The sequence below is a fragment of the Pogona vitticeps genome, chromosome 1, assembly GCF_051106095.1.
Source record: "Pogona vitticeps strain Pit_001003342236 chromosome 1, PviZW2.1, whole genome shotgun sequence".
Classification (NCBI taxonomy): Eukaryota; Metazoa; Chordata; class Lepidosauria; order Squamata; family Agamidae; genus Pogona; species Pogona vitticeps.
This window is the reverse complement of record NC_135783.1, coordinates 300699241-300715311: the sequence shown is the minus strand read 5'-3', so window position 1 is coordinate 300715311 and position 16071 is coordinate 300699241. Positions and strand designations below refer to the sequence as shown.

General features: G+C 41.5%; 1 protein-coding gene across 1 annotated transcript in view; it reads right to left on the bottom strand.

Moving 5' to 3' along the window:
- The window catches only part of LOC110078990 (cytosolic phospholipase A2 epsilon), a 60487-nt gene extending 44678 nt beyond the window's left edge, over positions 1-15809 (bottom strand). The window contains exon 1 of the mRNA XM_072986236.2: positions 15037-15809. The gene's annotated coding sequence lies outside the window, so the exon portion shown is untranslated. The remainder of the gene's footprint in view (positions 1-15036) is intronic.
- Positions 15810-16071: the final 262 nt, after the last annotated feature.

Genomic DNA, 16071 nt, shown 5'->3' with positions numbered 1-16071 from the left:
GTCCAGCTCCCACTTCCGTACATCACTACAGGAAAAACCATAGCTTTAACTATGCAGACGTTTATTGGCAAGGTGATGTCTCTGTTTTTTAGGATGCTGTCGAGGTTTGTCATTGCTTTCCTCCACAGAAGCAGGTGTCTTTTAATTTCGTGGCTACTGTCACCATCTGCAGTGATCAGGTAGCCCAAGTAATTAACCTGTCACTGCCTCCCTTCTATTTGCCAGGAGATGCTGGGACCAGTGGCCATGAGCTTAGGTTTTTTTTATGTTGAGCTTCAGACCATATTTACATTCTGTTCTTTCATCCTCATTAAAAAGTTCTTTAATTCCTCCTCACTTTCTGCCATCAGAGTGGTATCATCTGCATATTGGAGGTTGTTGATATTTCTTCTGGCAATCTTAATTCCGGTTTGGGATTCCTCCAGTCCAGCCTTTTGCATGATGTATTCTGCATACAAATTAAATAAGCCAGGGGACAATATACAGCCTTGTCGTACTCCTTTACCAATTTTGAACCAATCAGTGTTTTCATATCCAGTTCTAACTGTTGCTTCCTGTCCCACGTATAGGTTCCTCAGGAGATAGATGTGATCAGGCACTCCCATTTCTTTAAGGACTTGCTATAGTTTGCTGTGGTCCACACAGTCAAAAGCTTTTGCATAGTCAATAAAGCAGAAATAGATGTTTTTCTGGAACTCTCTGGCTTTCTCCATAATCCAGTGCATGTTAGCAATTTGGTCTCTAGTTCCTCTGCCCCTTTGAAATCCATCTTGTACTTCTGGGAGTTCTTGGTCCACATACTGCTGAAGCCTACATTGTAGGATTTTGAGCATAACCTTGCTAGTGTGTGAAATGAGTGCAATTGTACGGTAGTTGGAGCATTCTTTGGCACTGCCCTTCTTTGGGATTGGGATGTAGACTGATCTTTTCCAGTCTTCTGGACACTGTTGAGTTTTCCAAACTTGCTGGCATATTGAATATAGCACCTTAACAGCGTCATCTTTTAAGATTTTAAATAGTTCCACTGGAATGCCATCACTTCCACTGGCCTTGTTGTTAGACAAGCTTTCTAAGGCCCGCTTGATGTGTGAAGTCAGGATGTCTGGCTCAAGGTCAGCAACCACACTATCTGGGTTGTCCAAAACTTTCTAGTACAATTCCTGTGTGTATTCTTGCCACCTCTTCTTCTGATTCTGTTAGATCCCTCCCATTTTCGCCCTTTATCATGTTTATCTTTGCACAAAATGATCCTTTAATATCTCCGATTTTCCTGAACAGATCTCTCGTTTTTCCTTTTCTATTATTTTGCCTCTATTTCTTTGCATTGTTCATTTAAGAAGGCCCTCTTGTCTCTCCTTGCTATTCTTTGGAAGTCTGCATTCAATTTTCTGTATCTTTTCCTATCTCCCTTGCATTTGGTTTTCCTTCTCTGCTATTTGTAAGGCCTCATTGGACAGCCACTTTGCTTTCTTGCATTTCCTTTTCTTTGGCATAGTTTTTGTTGCTGCCTCCTGTACAATGTTACGAGCCTCTATCCAAAGTTCTCACTCTGTCCCCCAAATCTTGTTCCTTAATTCTGTTCTTCACTTCCACTGTGTATTCATAAGGGATTTGGATTAGATTATACCTGACTAGCCCAGTGGTTTTTCTTACCCTCTTCAGTTTAAGCTTAAATTTTGCTATGAGAAGCTGATGATCAGAGCCACAATCAGCTCCAGGTCTTGTTTTTGCTGACTGTATAGATCTTCTCCTTCGTCATGGTATTGTCCATCTGGAGATTTCCATGTATAGAGTCACCTCTTGTATTGTTGGAAAAGAGTGTTTGTGATGACCAGCTTGTTCTCTTGACAAAACTCTATTAGCCTTTGCCCTGCTTCATTTTGAACTCCAAGGCCAAACTTCCCTGTTGTTCCTTTTATTTCTTGATCCCCTACTTTAGCATTCCAATCCCCTACAATGAGAAGAACATCTTTCTTTGGTGTCAGTTCTAGAAGGTATTGTAAGTCTTCATAGAATTGGTCAGTTTCAGTCTCCTCAGCACTGGTGGTTCGTCCATAAACTTATTGTGATGTTGAAGGTCTGCCTTGGATTTGTATTGAAATCATTCTATCATTTTTGAGATTATATCCTAGTACAGCTTTTCCCACTCTTTTGTTGACTACGAGGGCTACTTCATTCCTTCTACGAGATTCTTGCCCACAATAGTAGATGTGATAATCATCTGAACTGAATTCACCCATTCCTGTCCCTTTTATTTCACTGACGCCCAGTTCACTGATTGACCCCAGGAAAGTAAGGCATGCTTCATGTGACAGGTTCTAAGGACCCTCCTCCAGCCCAACAAAGACTGAGCATTCTCTGTGGCCACAGAATCCTGGCCACAACAGAGTTGGCTTGGAGACTGGGTCTCACTCCAGAATGTCAGGTGTGTGCTTTTCTGCTGTGTCACAGGCTGCCTGTGAACTATAGTGTTTATGCATATATGGAAAATCCGACATAGGGGGATGGAAAATCTTGGGGCAAACCATGGCTGGAACCCGAAATAGAAAGACACCATTCTCCTTCCCCGCTCCCCCCCCCCGCAAGTCTTGCAGTACTTTTATTTTGAGTTTGGAGGCCATTTGTGCTGTCTTTTCCCTACTAAAGCCTTGAGATGTTAGAATGATTGTTGCACAATCCCATTTTTTAAAAAATGATGGATGGACATTTCTTTGTGGTACAGGCTTAGTAGATTTCAAAAATCAGGAAATAAAAGGTATTCTTTCAACATCACCACTTGGATCTATCACACCCATATTACAATACTTTTTATTAATGACACCTCACACAGGATTGCGAAGTAGGTAATTGAAAGGGAAGTAACATAAAGGTTATGCTTCTCATGCATACAGTCCCAAGGTTCAACCACTGGCATTTTCAGCTAGGGCTGGGAAACGTACTTGTTTGAAAACTGCTGCCACTCATTGAAGGCTGGGGTGGAGAGCCTTTCATCCTTCAGATGTTTTGCCAAACAACACCCACTAGTCCTACCCAGTGTCAAGGATGGTGGGTATTCCAAATATCTGGAGGACTAAAGATTCTGTGCGGCAAATGTACAGTTCTAAGGCCAAATTGATCAGTGGTTCAGCTAAGTATAAAGGGTTACTATGCTTTAAAAATGGCCCATAATAAGCCCATTTTATAAACATCCTGAGATTAAAACCTCTCCTTCACTTTTGGATCCAAAAGCGAAGGAGAACTTGGACAGGTTATCTTACAATTGCAATTCTGAGGCTTCCCCATCTAGCATGGGAAAGTTAATATGTTTAGCCTTTAATAGTAGCTTAATAACAGTCATTTTTTTGTTCTGCAAAACAAAGCAAAGTGTTCTGCTTATATACCACTCCATACCTCTTAAAGCACTCTCTACGTGTTTTACGATTATGCAGGCTACACATTGCCCCCCCCCCCCCCCCGGTGAGCTGGGTGCTCATCTTACTGACCTCGGAAGAATGGAAGGCTGAGTCAACCTTGAACCCAGGTTGTGAGCACAGTTTTGGCTGCAGTACAGAAGTTTAACCACTGTGCCATAAGACTCAGCAGAACAAAGTATAGCACAAGGCAAACATTTGATATTCCTCTTCCATTATTTAGTGAGGCTGAACCCCATAACTATATAGGTAACCAAAAGGGGACTAGTTTTTAGGCAGAACAGAATGCAACAAGCCAGAATGGGGACTTCTTAATAAAATTAATGCCAAAAAGTGTGGGATGTACTGGACAAAAATCCAAGCAATATTTTAGACCTCAAACTCCATTAATATTACTTATTCCTTAACCCTCTATTACCCCAAAAGCTTTCTGAGTAGGACAGCACAACCAAATTAACCAGCCTCATCCAGCTTGTGGAACAGATGAAAACAGCCACAAAATGGTCCCAGGAACAACATTCCAGTATCTGTCCTGTACAGAAAAATCAATATTGCCAAAAACAACCTGGAAAATCGACTTCTGAGTAAGCCAGCCCAAAGAAATTCACCAGAGCCAACCAGCTAGAGGGGACTGGGGCAACCAGCCACAAAACGTTTCCAGGAACAAACATTCCATTATTGGTTCTGGGCAGAAAATTGATATTGCAAAAAATAACCTAGAACAGTCACTTCTGAGTAGATCAATCTTGAATTGACCCCAGAAGGTGATTGGCAAATGTGATGGAGTTGAAGCAGTGTGGGATATGTAGTCAGAGAAATTAAAGATGGAGTCAGACAGGTTCTGTGTGAAGATGATTTGAGAGAAGTTGGAACGTGTTTTTCTAAGTGCTATGATAGTGTTTTTCTGAAGACTGGTACAGCGTAGTTCGAGATAAAGCTGAAAGTTGGACCAAGGAGCCCCTGAAAGATTCAACATTCTGAGCTAATTGGAGAAGAGATAAAACACCTGGATCTCATGGGAATTGAGGGCAGAGGAAGGTGTTACAGCCCCTTGAGACTAATTGGTTAACATCCATGAAGTGTCAAGAAGAAGAGATGAGTTAGAGAATGTAGAAAATGGATGATGGGTTATGTGGGAGAAGTTCAGTTAAGGTCAATTCCATGATGATGGGAGTGAAGAACTTGATGGTTTGAGCATGTAGTTTGAAGGAGAATGTGAGTAAAGAGGAAGAAGGACTAGCCCACCTTAGGGCTAGCCCACCTTAGCCCAGCTTAGTAGTGTTTCTTATTTTAATGGGGATTCGTTATTTTATTTATCTGTAATGATCTTTGAATATGTTCTTTAAGCTAAAGCTTGAGCAATATAAACTGATTCTATGAAACTCTATTTTTCTAATAAAAATAATTATATTCTTACAAAAGGACTGGTCTCTTGGAACAGCAGAGTCTGGCTAAATCCAGGAGGTGGAAGGGGCCACAAACTAGATATCTTTAAGAGTCCTACCTAACTGAGCGGTTGTGAGTTCTAAGGAATCACAGAGCCAATGTGTCTGCACTTGCAAAAAACTGAGTAAAAGTAAAGAGTTCTAAGGTTAGACTTGTTCAAGAGGCTTATGCTACGCACTGCTGAGGTCTTGGGACTTGCCTCAGCGCAAAGGTAGGTAGGTAAATGGCCTGTCGAACTCTCTGACCAGGTGCTAAGCGCTCCTTATGGAGGCTCGGGCACCACAGCAACCAATGCAGATGTTTCAGAATAATATTCTCTTGATACTATGTACTAATTAATTAGCAGTCTAATTGCTATGTTTTGCACTGACTGAGGTTTATGAGCATTCTTCGAAGCCCCAATAAAGAGCACACTGCAGTAGGTGTGATACAAATAAGATATGGGTGGTTCTTAGCAAGCTAGATTGATGAAGGATTGGTAATAGGTGGCATACTAAAAAGAGTTGTGTAACAGTACTCCATAGTTGCCACCAGAGTATCCTAGGCAGGGTGGGCTCAAGAACATGACTACAAATGTCACTTTTCTGAGGATAGAATCTCATCTGCAACAGGATAGATCCCAGTCTCCAAGTGAGACTTTCTGTTAACCAGCAGCACCTCTGTATAGCATTTCTTTTCAGCTTCTTTGACCTTCAACCCATCTGTTGTCAAACTCAGGGTATTGGATGTTGACTGCTCCTTTGCTATCGAAAAGGGTCATTATAAGAACTGACGTGCCAACATATGGTTATTGTTGTTATTGTTGTTAGGTGACAATTCATTAAAATGGAGGTAAAATGACACATAGGGACGTGGTGACGCTGTGGGCTAAACCGCAGAAGCCTGTGCTGCAGGGTCAGAAGACCAAGCAGTTGTAAGATCAAATCCACACGACGGAGTGAGTGCCCGTCACTTGTCCCAGCTCCTGCCAACCTAGTGGTTCGAAAGCATGCAAATGCATGTAGATAAATAGGGACCACCTTGGTGGGAAGGTAACAGCGTTCCATGTCTAAGTCGCACTGGCCATGTGACCACGGAAGATTGTCTTCGGACAAACACTGGCTCTATGGGGATGAGCACCGCCCCCTAGAGTCGAACACGACTGGACAAAAATTGTCAAGGGGAACCTTTACCTTTACCTTAAAATGACACATATCGATTCTTGAATGACTAATCGTGAAATAAATGTCTGTGTACTGTAAACAGGCACTAACTAAAGATAGGCAGAAATTGTGCTTTGGTTGTTTGGCCGTTTGGTGTAGTGCCCGCACAGGTGTTCCATGGGCACCGTGCACGTCCCTCATCCATGTGATTGCCCACTTACCAGCTACAGCACACTTCTCTCCCCTGCCTTCTCCACACTATCTGTCACTAACAGCAGTGCACTTTCCTCCACTGCCTTCTCTGCGCAATCAACCAGTCACTGGCTGCAGCACAATTCCCTCCTCTGCCCTCTCTATGTGATTGCCAACTCAGGTGAGGAAGCAGGGCAGGGAAGCCTGAGGTACTGCCAGTGACTGCGCAATTACGTGGAGAAGGCAGGGAAATTATGCGCACAGTGCTCACGGAACACCTGTGCAGGAGTTGCACTGAACCAGGCCAAACCGCTGAAGCACAGTGTGTGCCTATCTTTAGTTAATACCTGTGTAGACAGAGTGTATTTTAAAAGTCTATATTTCTAACGTTTTACACAATAGGGCCTCCACATTCATGTAATAAGGCCTTCATATTCAACTCTTAATGCATGATCACATGGAAAACAACCTTCTACTCGCTGATAATTTTGTGGGGATCATCTCTTGGGCAGGGCCAGATTAGTCATTTTCTCACTTTTTCCTGACCTCTCAAGGTGGTTTCAGGAACTTTCAAATAAAGTCTCTGTGACTTTACTTGTTGTTTAGCTGTATGAATTTTGGCGGGTGGAGCTCTTTATCCTATGGCGACAAAAGCTTCACTTCTTTGACATTCCCTTCTTCAGATACTTATTAAAGATATAGGAATGTTGCCAGATACTTATTAAAGATATAGGAATGATTATGTCAACCATTGGATATTCCTATTTGGCCAGCAAATATAAAAATAGGGAGAGAAGTTACTTTGTTTAGTCTAGTTTTTCTCTTAGGAGAATGCTGTGTTTATTCACTGCTGGATAACATGCACCTAGCATATACTCTGGAACTATGTTAAAGGTCTGCCAGAATATGAGTATTAGCTTATGTTAGCTACCTTTCTTGTTTTCTTGTGCGATTGTTCTTGCCTCAAACCCTTTTAATTGCTTCTTTGCTACACAATCTTTTGATTATTTCTGTAACTTTAGAAACTGTTTGGAAAACTTTTCTTTTTCCATTTTCCCCCTTTCCTTTTCTCTTTTTTCCCTTTTCTTTTTTGCTTTTTCCCACCTCCTTTAATAAAATATAAAATTTTACAACTGTTTGGTCATAATGCAGAAAGAAGGTTATTGGTACTTTAAACCAGACCCTGCCTCAATCATCTATTAGGAGCCTATGCATTTTGTGGTATTTTTTAAATGCTCCTGTCTTGCAGACTTGGCATGAAAGTTGAAGTGTTTAATCTTGTGGATTTGTTGGTACTTCCTTGAAGTGGAATAATATGTTGGGAGGGCACTAGGCAGAAAGGTTTTCCCCAGCTAACTGCACACATGGTAATCCTGGATTTTATACACACCAAGAAAGTCTGGGCAGTGTGGATGATTGGTTAGTATGGGCCTCTCTGACCTGGCACAATCTTGTCAGCAACCACATGCAAAAAAAAAATCCCACCCCAAAAATACCACAGGTTTCCCATGCCTTTAACATTTTTGTGGAAGGAGGAATGTAAACTTGACAATCAACCCGTTTTATTTCACTGGGAGTCCCTTGAGAAACACCCTGAAAAGAATAAACACATTATTATTATTATTATTATTATTATTATTATTATTATTATTATTATTATTATTATTATTATTATTATTATTATTATTATTATTATTGTTGTTGTTGTTGTTGTTGTTGTTGTTGTTGTTGTTGTTGTTGTTGTTGTTGTTGTTGTTGTTATTGTTATTGTTGTTGTTGTTGTTGTTGTTGTTGTTGTTGTTGTTAATTTATTTAATTTATTTATTTAATTTATACCCCGCCTATCTGGGCGACTCGTCCACTCTAGGTGGCTTTAAGCTTTATCCAAATTAAAAATAAATAAATAAAAAAGATTACAAGGAAATAAGTGTGGACCAGCCACTTAGCAAATAATTCAATTAATCTACTTTAGGTGAGATAAGCAACTGAATTTAGTTGAAGGGGCACAGCCATATTTTACCATTGTTTGCTATTTGAGATCTGGGTTATAATCCCTGTATAAATTGTACGGTGCTATTTACCATTGGTTCCACTGTACTGCATAGAAATGTGGACTATAACAAAAGCCTTTGAAAAGTGGATTTACTTCAGGATGCTAAGAACTTCCTGGATCACATAGGTAAATAATGGATTGAAGTACAAGGCATTTAATGTAACAATTGACATTTTATAAGATGGCTGTTACTGTTGGATCTCTCTCTCTTTTTTAATCTTTTGATTTATTGTAAAGTTAGGGTGGTGCCTCGCTTAACGGGCACCTCATTTAACGATGAATCCACATAGCGATGCGGATTTTGTGATCGCAAAAGTGATCGCATTGCGATGTTCCCTATGGGGAAAAATCACTTTGCGATTTTTCCCCATAGGCCCCATTTTCCCCAGCTGACCGGCGGGCGAAAAAGCCGGCGGGCGCTTCAGAAGGAGCGCGGGGGAGCCCTCCCCCACGGTCCTTCCCAAGCGCCCACCGGTCAGCTGGCCGAAAAAGCGGCGGGCGCTTCAGAAGGAGCGCAGGGGAGCCCTGCCCCACACTCCTTCCCAAGCGCCCGCTGGTCAGCTGGCCGAAAAAGCCGGCGGGCACTTCGGAAGGAGCGTGGGGGAGCCCTCCCCCGCAGTCCTTCCGAAGCTCCCCCGGTCAGCTGGGTGAAAATGCCGGCGGGGGCTTTGGGAGGACCGCGGGGGAGCCCTCCCCCGCGGTCCTCCCAAAGGCCCCATTTCGCACAGCTGATCGGCAGTTCCAAAATAGCCGCCACGTCAAGAAAATGGCCGCCCGCAGCATTTTCACACCGATTCCTGGCTTACCGAGACGGCAAAAATGGTGGCCCTATGGAGGATTCCCGCTTAGCGTTGAGTTTACCCCCCCATAGGAACGGATTAAACGGAGTTTAATGCGTTCCTATGGGGTTTTTCTTTCCGTATAGCGATGTTTCTGGATAGCGAAGTTTTTCCTGGAACGGATTCACGTCGCTATGCGGGGCACCACTGTATTTATTTTTTAGTATTGCATCCTGTTTCTCACAATGACAGGATTCAGAATACTGTTATAGTGAAATAAATAGAACAAATGCAAAGCAAAACTAACCACCAGTTCTGCTCCCAGGAGGGCAGAGCACCCTGCTTGCTCTTCCATATTGGAAAGCCCCCAAAGGAGGCAGTCTAAGGCAAGAAGCTAGACTCAGGTGACCTTAGATCTGCTAATCAGGCGCACACCCCTCCTGATCTGCTGGATCATCCCTCCCCGTATTGGAATTACTTTGGCATATATTTCTTCCTGCAATTGCTTTGAGTGCCACAAGGCACAGAATGCACCAACAAGATCCCCACCAAGGGAAAAGTGACATCTTTCTCCCTTCCATTGAATGTTGCTGTTTAAGATGGCACAAAAGCTCCATCTTGAAACATGTTGTGGCAAAAAAAAGTATGATAAAAAATTAATGCAAATAGAGATTTCTAGACATGAGGCAAAAACCATATAGAGGAGGAACAGTGGGAAATCAAGGGGGATCAAAGTGGTTAAGATAGGGAAAAATAAAGCCATACTTTGTAGGCTGCAGCTCTGAATGGAGAATGGATCTTATTACAGGTGATTATTTATTATTGATTACTTTCAGGCTCTGGGGGTAGACTCACATAAAGAAATATTTGGGGCAATGGATGATATGTAGGACCTAAGAATTAAAGGTTGCAGATTTGAACTTGCAGTGTTTATTCTCAACAAAACTTGAATTACCTTCCCCCCCCCCGAATCCATAGATCGTTGAGTAGTATGGGATAATACCTGCGGGCAAACCCTTGGAGGACAGAGCTTTAAATAATATCAGTCACATCTTTCTTTCAAAAGATGAAACTTCTATACTAATCATATATTGTGACTATTATATTGTACATAATGTGCTGTAACCTCTTTGGCAGACCTGGGTTTGGGAAAAGGCATGGCAGCATGTTACATCATCCACCTCTTTCCCATAAACATATTGTGCTAGAGCAGGGGTTCCCAACCTTTTTCATCCTATGGACCGGGTGGGGAAGGCGGGGCACAAAGCGATACGAAATAATTAATGATTATGATCACCACCACCATCATCATCATTTTTGTTACTGTTAATTATTATTATTACTTTTTTATTGTTGTTGTTACCACTGTTATTATCATTATTAGGGGATTTGTGACAAAGGTAACAGCAAATGGTACAGAAGTAAATATTTTCCTAAATGAGGAAATGCCCATTAAACTCCACACATAGCAATATCTTTGACATGTAATCTTAAGGCCATAAAGCATATGCCAAAACACCTGTTTGCTGACCATCTTTACTGCCTTTAACATTTGGTATTATATGCTGAATACTGTTTGATCTGATCTGTATCCACATAAATGCCATACAAATTGGGACAATCTCACCTTGAGGTGATCAGAAAGTGGCCTGAAGCAATTTGTTCTTGGGTTTCTGAAAGGTCCTTGTATGTTTCTTGATTTGGAGGTGTAGGGGAGGACCTCTAAAAATGTGGAATATTTGACGTCAGATGGGAGACACTGCACAGTGCGATTAGTTGTAGAAATGTGGTGGACCTGCTTTATAGCTCAATGATTAAGTATCAGAAGTTGGGAGTTCGGGATGGCACTTCTGTTCGGGAGGAATGGGCAGCTAAGAACTACAGTGGTGCCTCGCTTGACGAGTTTAATTCGTTCCAGCGAAATCGCTGTAGAGTGAAAACGTCGTAAAGCGAATACAAAAGCCCATTGAAACGCGTTGAAAACCGTTCAATGCATTGCAATGGGCTGAATAACTCACTGTTCAGTGAAGATCCTCCTCAGGGGTGGCCTGTATAGCAAGGAATCCATCCAGAAACACAGCAGGGAGCCATTTTGAGCAGCCGGCGCCCATTTTGAAAGCCCAGCGATCAGCTGTTTTGATCGTCGTAATGCGAAGAATCGGTTCCCGAAGGAGGGAACCGATCGTCGCAAAGCGAAAAAACCCATTAAAACATTGTTTTGCGATTGCAATTGCGATCGCAAAAACATTGTCGTGAAGCGTATTCGTCATTATATGGGGTAATCGTTAAGCGGGGCACGGATGTAAACCATTGTGTTGCCAATATGGTAAACAACTTTTAAAGTGCATTTCTTCCTTTTGAAATCTGATTTTTCTACATAAATCTTCAGAGGGAAAGATAAGGAATGAGTACATCTAGTTAAACTCTTTAAAGACTGTGATGATTTAGAGTGGAATGCTGCTTTCGTTTTTGATTGTGATAAGCTGTTAGAGTTTTTAGAACCCTGTTTCTAATGAGAGCTTCCAACAACAATATTCATTCCTAATTATTCTTCTCTATGCCAAAGAGGAAGGCTGTTCAAACTCCTGCTTGGACAAGAGATAAAGCTTTAGATAAAACTCCTGACAAGCCGTTGGATTGTAGCCTGGAACACTTGAGGAGGCATTAGAAAAAATAAAGAGTCAGAGAACAAAGTCTCACCATCCCAAGCTGTAGATAAGCAAGAAGCAATGGACGAAATGACACGGGTTGTGAAGGACATGTCCTGTAAAATTAGTCAGGAGTTTGAGCATGCAGTGAGGCGAGCCAAGTCTATTGAAATGAGCATTAATAAACTTCAAGATCAAGTCATAGGAATGACACAGGAGTTGAAAATTGTCAAACAGAAAGTTAAGGCAGTGGGAGACAGGGCAGAAGCAAAGGAGACCAAGATAAGCAAGTTGGATGAGAGAATCAGCAAAACAAACAAAAAGCTGATTTATCTGGAAGACAATTCCAGAAGGTCCAACATTAAAATAAAGCCTTCGCGAATACATTAAAATAATGAATTTTCAATTGCAACATGGAGAAGACCTCAAAAAAGAGATTGTAATGTGGGTTAACTCCATAATGGGCATACAACACTTGCATGAACAGGACATAGAAAGAGCTCATTTTGTTGGCAATCCCAAAAGCCGAAGGACAAGACCAGTGGTGATGAAGTTTTTTAATTATACAAAGACAGAACAATTTATGAGAGAAATTAAACAAAAACAAACCAGCTGGTCTACAGAGGCACTAACTGCAGATTTTCCAAGATTTAAGCAGTGACCCCTTAAATTGGAGAAAATCTATGAAGCCTGTTACAGCAGTATTGATAAAAAAATAATCTCAAATACCAATGGGGTCATTCTGGTTTTGTTTTTGTTTCTTTGAAAATTTGGAAAGATCAGGTTCTGTTTAAAATCCACTCATGTAAAGAAGGTAAAGAGCCACTGAAGGCATGGAAACTCTGGCAGGAGAAAGATGGAGGTCAAGAGTTAACTCCGACTTCAAGCAAAAAAAAAAACAAAAAAAAAAAACCCAGAAGGTTGAAGCAGAAAGGACGAGATTCCTGAAGGAAGAAGACAGACCACTTGTTGTTTCCCCCTTCTAAATCGTTTAATTTTATTTACTTTTACTTTTCTTCTCTCTTTCCTTCATTCATTCATATCAATTTTTTTACTTTCTTTCTAGTTTTTAGTATTAACTATACTAATTATATTAATAAAGGATAGCAACAGTAATAATAAAACTGAAATTATTAATAATTCTGGATTTTAATTGTTTGTTTACTTACAATTACAGGGGAGAGAGGGGGTGAAGAAGGGGGTTTCAGTATTATCAAATATTAAGAAGAAATGCGAAAATTTGATAAAAAGAGCAGAGGCGAGGTTCTGGTTGCGGTTCCACTGGAGAATGGTGGTGTTTCCCCACCACCACCTTGTGCCCTCACTAGTAGTTATAGCAGAGGAATATGGTGGGGCGGGAAAAAAGATAAATGTTCAGTGGGTTGTTAGGGGTAAAGCATTAAATGTCTGGGTTATGTGGAGCTTAATTTTTAGTATATTTTTGTTTGGGGGCATGGGTTGTAGTTGTAGTAGTATTAGTAGTATTAGTATTAGTAGTAGTTATTATGCTGATTATGATTCATCATCATCATCATCATCATCATCATCATGATCTTCAGTTTTTAGGCAAAGGTCTTATCAGCTTCTGCACCTTCTACTCCAAAAGCCATGAAACTATGGAAATATCCCCTTAGCATCCCTAGTCTCATGAGTCTAACTCATTCAATTGGGTCCACTTACAGTGTGGCCCAAATTAGAGTCTGCATGTTTGGTATCCAACCACTCTGGGACATACACAGACACCCACAGAAAGAACAAAATGTTCTGCAAATGAGGTCAACACAAGGCAATAAAAAATTAAAATATAGAAAATAAAACGGGCTATATTTTGACCCACCCATTCAAAGCCCGTAAAAGACAATCAATTATCCATCCCACATCCACACCCACTCTAAGTGTAATTAAGATTAAATATAAGAAATTAAGAAACATGACCAGTGCAAAAATTGATGAACCACCTTCTCGTTGCCATACCTAGATATGTAAGGGTTGCTGTTGGGTGGCTGGGAAATACATTGAAGCCTGTCAGGTTGGGTCTGAGCCCTCCCCAGGGCTCAGCAATTAGTGTTCCCAGGAGATGTTTTGTCTTTCATTGGAGCATCATCTGTCTATCTCCTTCTCCTTTGGCATTTCCTTCTTTCACCGCAGCAGCTGGCACCAACTAGTATTTTTGTTCACCCAAAAACACCCAAGCATACTTGATCTGTAGGGTGTTCTAGCTAAACCAAGCATGACTGGGGCCTTCTTGAACTGTCCTGTCTCTGCTCTAATAAGGAGCAGATATCCAAGTTTTACTCCATTTTAATGCTTTATTCCAAAGCCGGTGCACTATTTTGGAACATGTTTGCAATGAAATAAAATAAATGGGGTCCCATCATTTATCACCAATGGACATTCAAGCTCTGTCAAACGTGTGAATAATCTTAAGAAAGCTATGTTATGTGCCGTTCTGTTTTTCTCACCCAACATGTTTAGGATTTGGATGTTACAAAAACTCCGGGAGGCAGTGGAAGACAGGAGGGCCTGGTGTGCTCTGGTCCATGGGGTCACAAAGAGTCAGACACGACTTAATGACTAAAGTACAACAACAAGTTTACACAACACATATAACAATCTCAGTGTTGCATCTGAACAAACAAAAACGAGGATGAGTTGACATTTGGTGGATATTATTCGTGTGTGACAGATAGTATTACTTGAATTAGTAAACAGGAATTTCAAACACTGTACTCATATGTCATTCCTGCTATTTAAAAATGCTTTACTCCTAATTGTTACTCACAGTTATTGAGGAAATGATGAAGAAAAGAAATGCCAGTCATACCTATGACTAAGGTCTTAGGAAAAGGATAAGAACAGTTCTGTGCATTTAAAGACATGTATGAGACTTCTCTTCCTTGCCTGTAATTCTAGTTCACCTCAAAGAGAGATGAGGTGAATATGGTGGGAACAAAAGTTCCTGATGTGAGTCCCAAGAATAAGAAAGCTGACAGTTAATCTATGGTCTCTAACATTTGATTTCTCCCCTCCCCCCCCCACCTTTTCTAGTTCTTTCCATCAGATATAGGTAGAAACTTGCAAGTTTTGACAATTTTTTCAAGACTGAACTGAAACAAAAATTGCTCCCATATGCGCAGTCCAAATGTAGTAGGGTACAGTTTTTCCCAGAGATAGGAAGAGCATGCTATATCTGCTTGTCTTGAAGCTACTGAAACTGAGGAGTGTCAGGAAAAAAAAGGGAGGGGGAATTTTGGAGAAAAATAACAACCTTCCTTGCTTACTAATACTAGCTTTCAGTGGAAGAAGAATTTTAGGACCCAGAGGGACTTTCTTGGCCTAAGGTGACTGCTTACCTTTCTCACTAACCTATTAGCAAAGTCTCTTTTCCCAGGCTTGAGGCAAACCGCTCCTTTCTTCCTGCCTGCCTCTGCTTCCCTTCCTGTTTCTGCTTCTTCTTTCCTGACTTCTAATGAGAGCAGATGTGAAACCACATGCTCCTGACCCAATGTGTAGCTTGCATAATTGAATTGTAAACCACCCAGAGAGTGCTTTAAGCACTATGAGGTGGCTTATAAGCAGCACATTTTGTTCTTCTTTCGCCATCGGGCAGGAACCAGGGTGAACTGGGCCCTCACCTGGGTGAGGCTGCAATTCCTTTCTTTTACTCTCGATTATAACTCAAGATCAACTATAAGCAAATATTTTCTTTTTTCTACCTTAAGCTAGTTGTAGAATGATTTATTACTTACAAGCGGGCTTGATTGGAAGCAGGGAATTTGAGATACACTACCTTTACCCTTTCCTCGTGCTGTAGCTGGTTTCTGGTACTTTATACTTTAACAAAAGGAACAAACCAAATCCCAGAAATATGTAACAAAAAGGGAAGTTACTTCAGTGATAACATGGCTGAATTCTAACTCAGACTCATAAAAGTGAATAACTCAACAATCCAATAAATGGAGTAGCTCTGTGTGTGTGTGTGTTGTGTGTGTGTGTGTGTGTGTGTGTGCACGCGTGCGTGCGCGCGTGTGAATATCCCATGGGTGTCTTGAAGTTATTGTGCAGTGTTTGAGTGAGGTAGGCCACATTAACATAGGACAGTGGTTCCCAAACATTTTCAATTTGCAGCTCCCTTTCCTTCCCAGTCCTGGGATCGGGTGCCCTTTCCTTGTGCATCAGCTCATCCTCCTCCCTGGGTTCAGCTCCCAGCCTGCTAACCTGGGCCTTAAGTCTCAGGCAGGCGGGTGGGATCCTCCCTCCTCCTCTGCTGCCTCAGGTCAGCCTCCAAGCCACGGCACCTTGCAAGGAGGCAGAGCTAGAAAGGGTGGCTCTAACCCCTACCCATTCCCACCCTGGCGGTTCAGCCCTTTCATCCACTGCAGGAGGTACATAGAGGGGAGT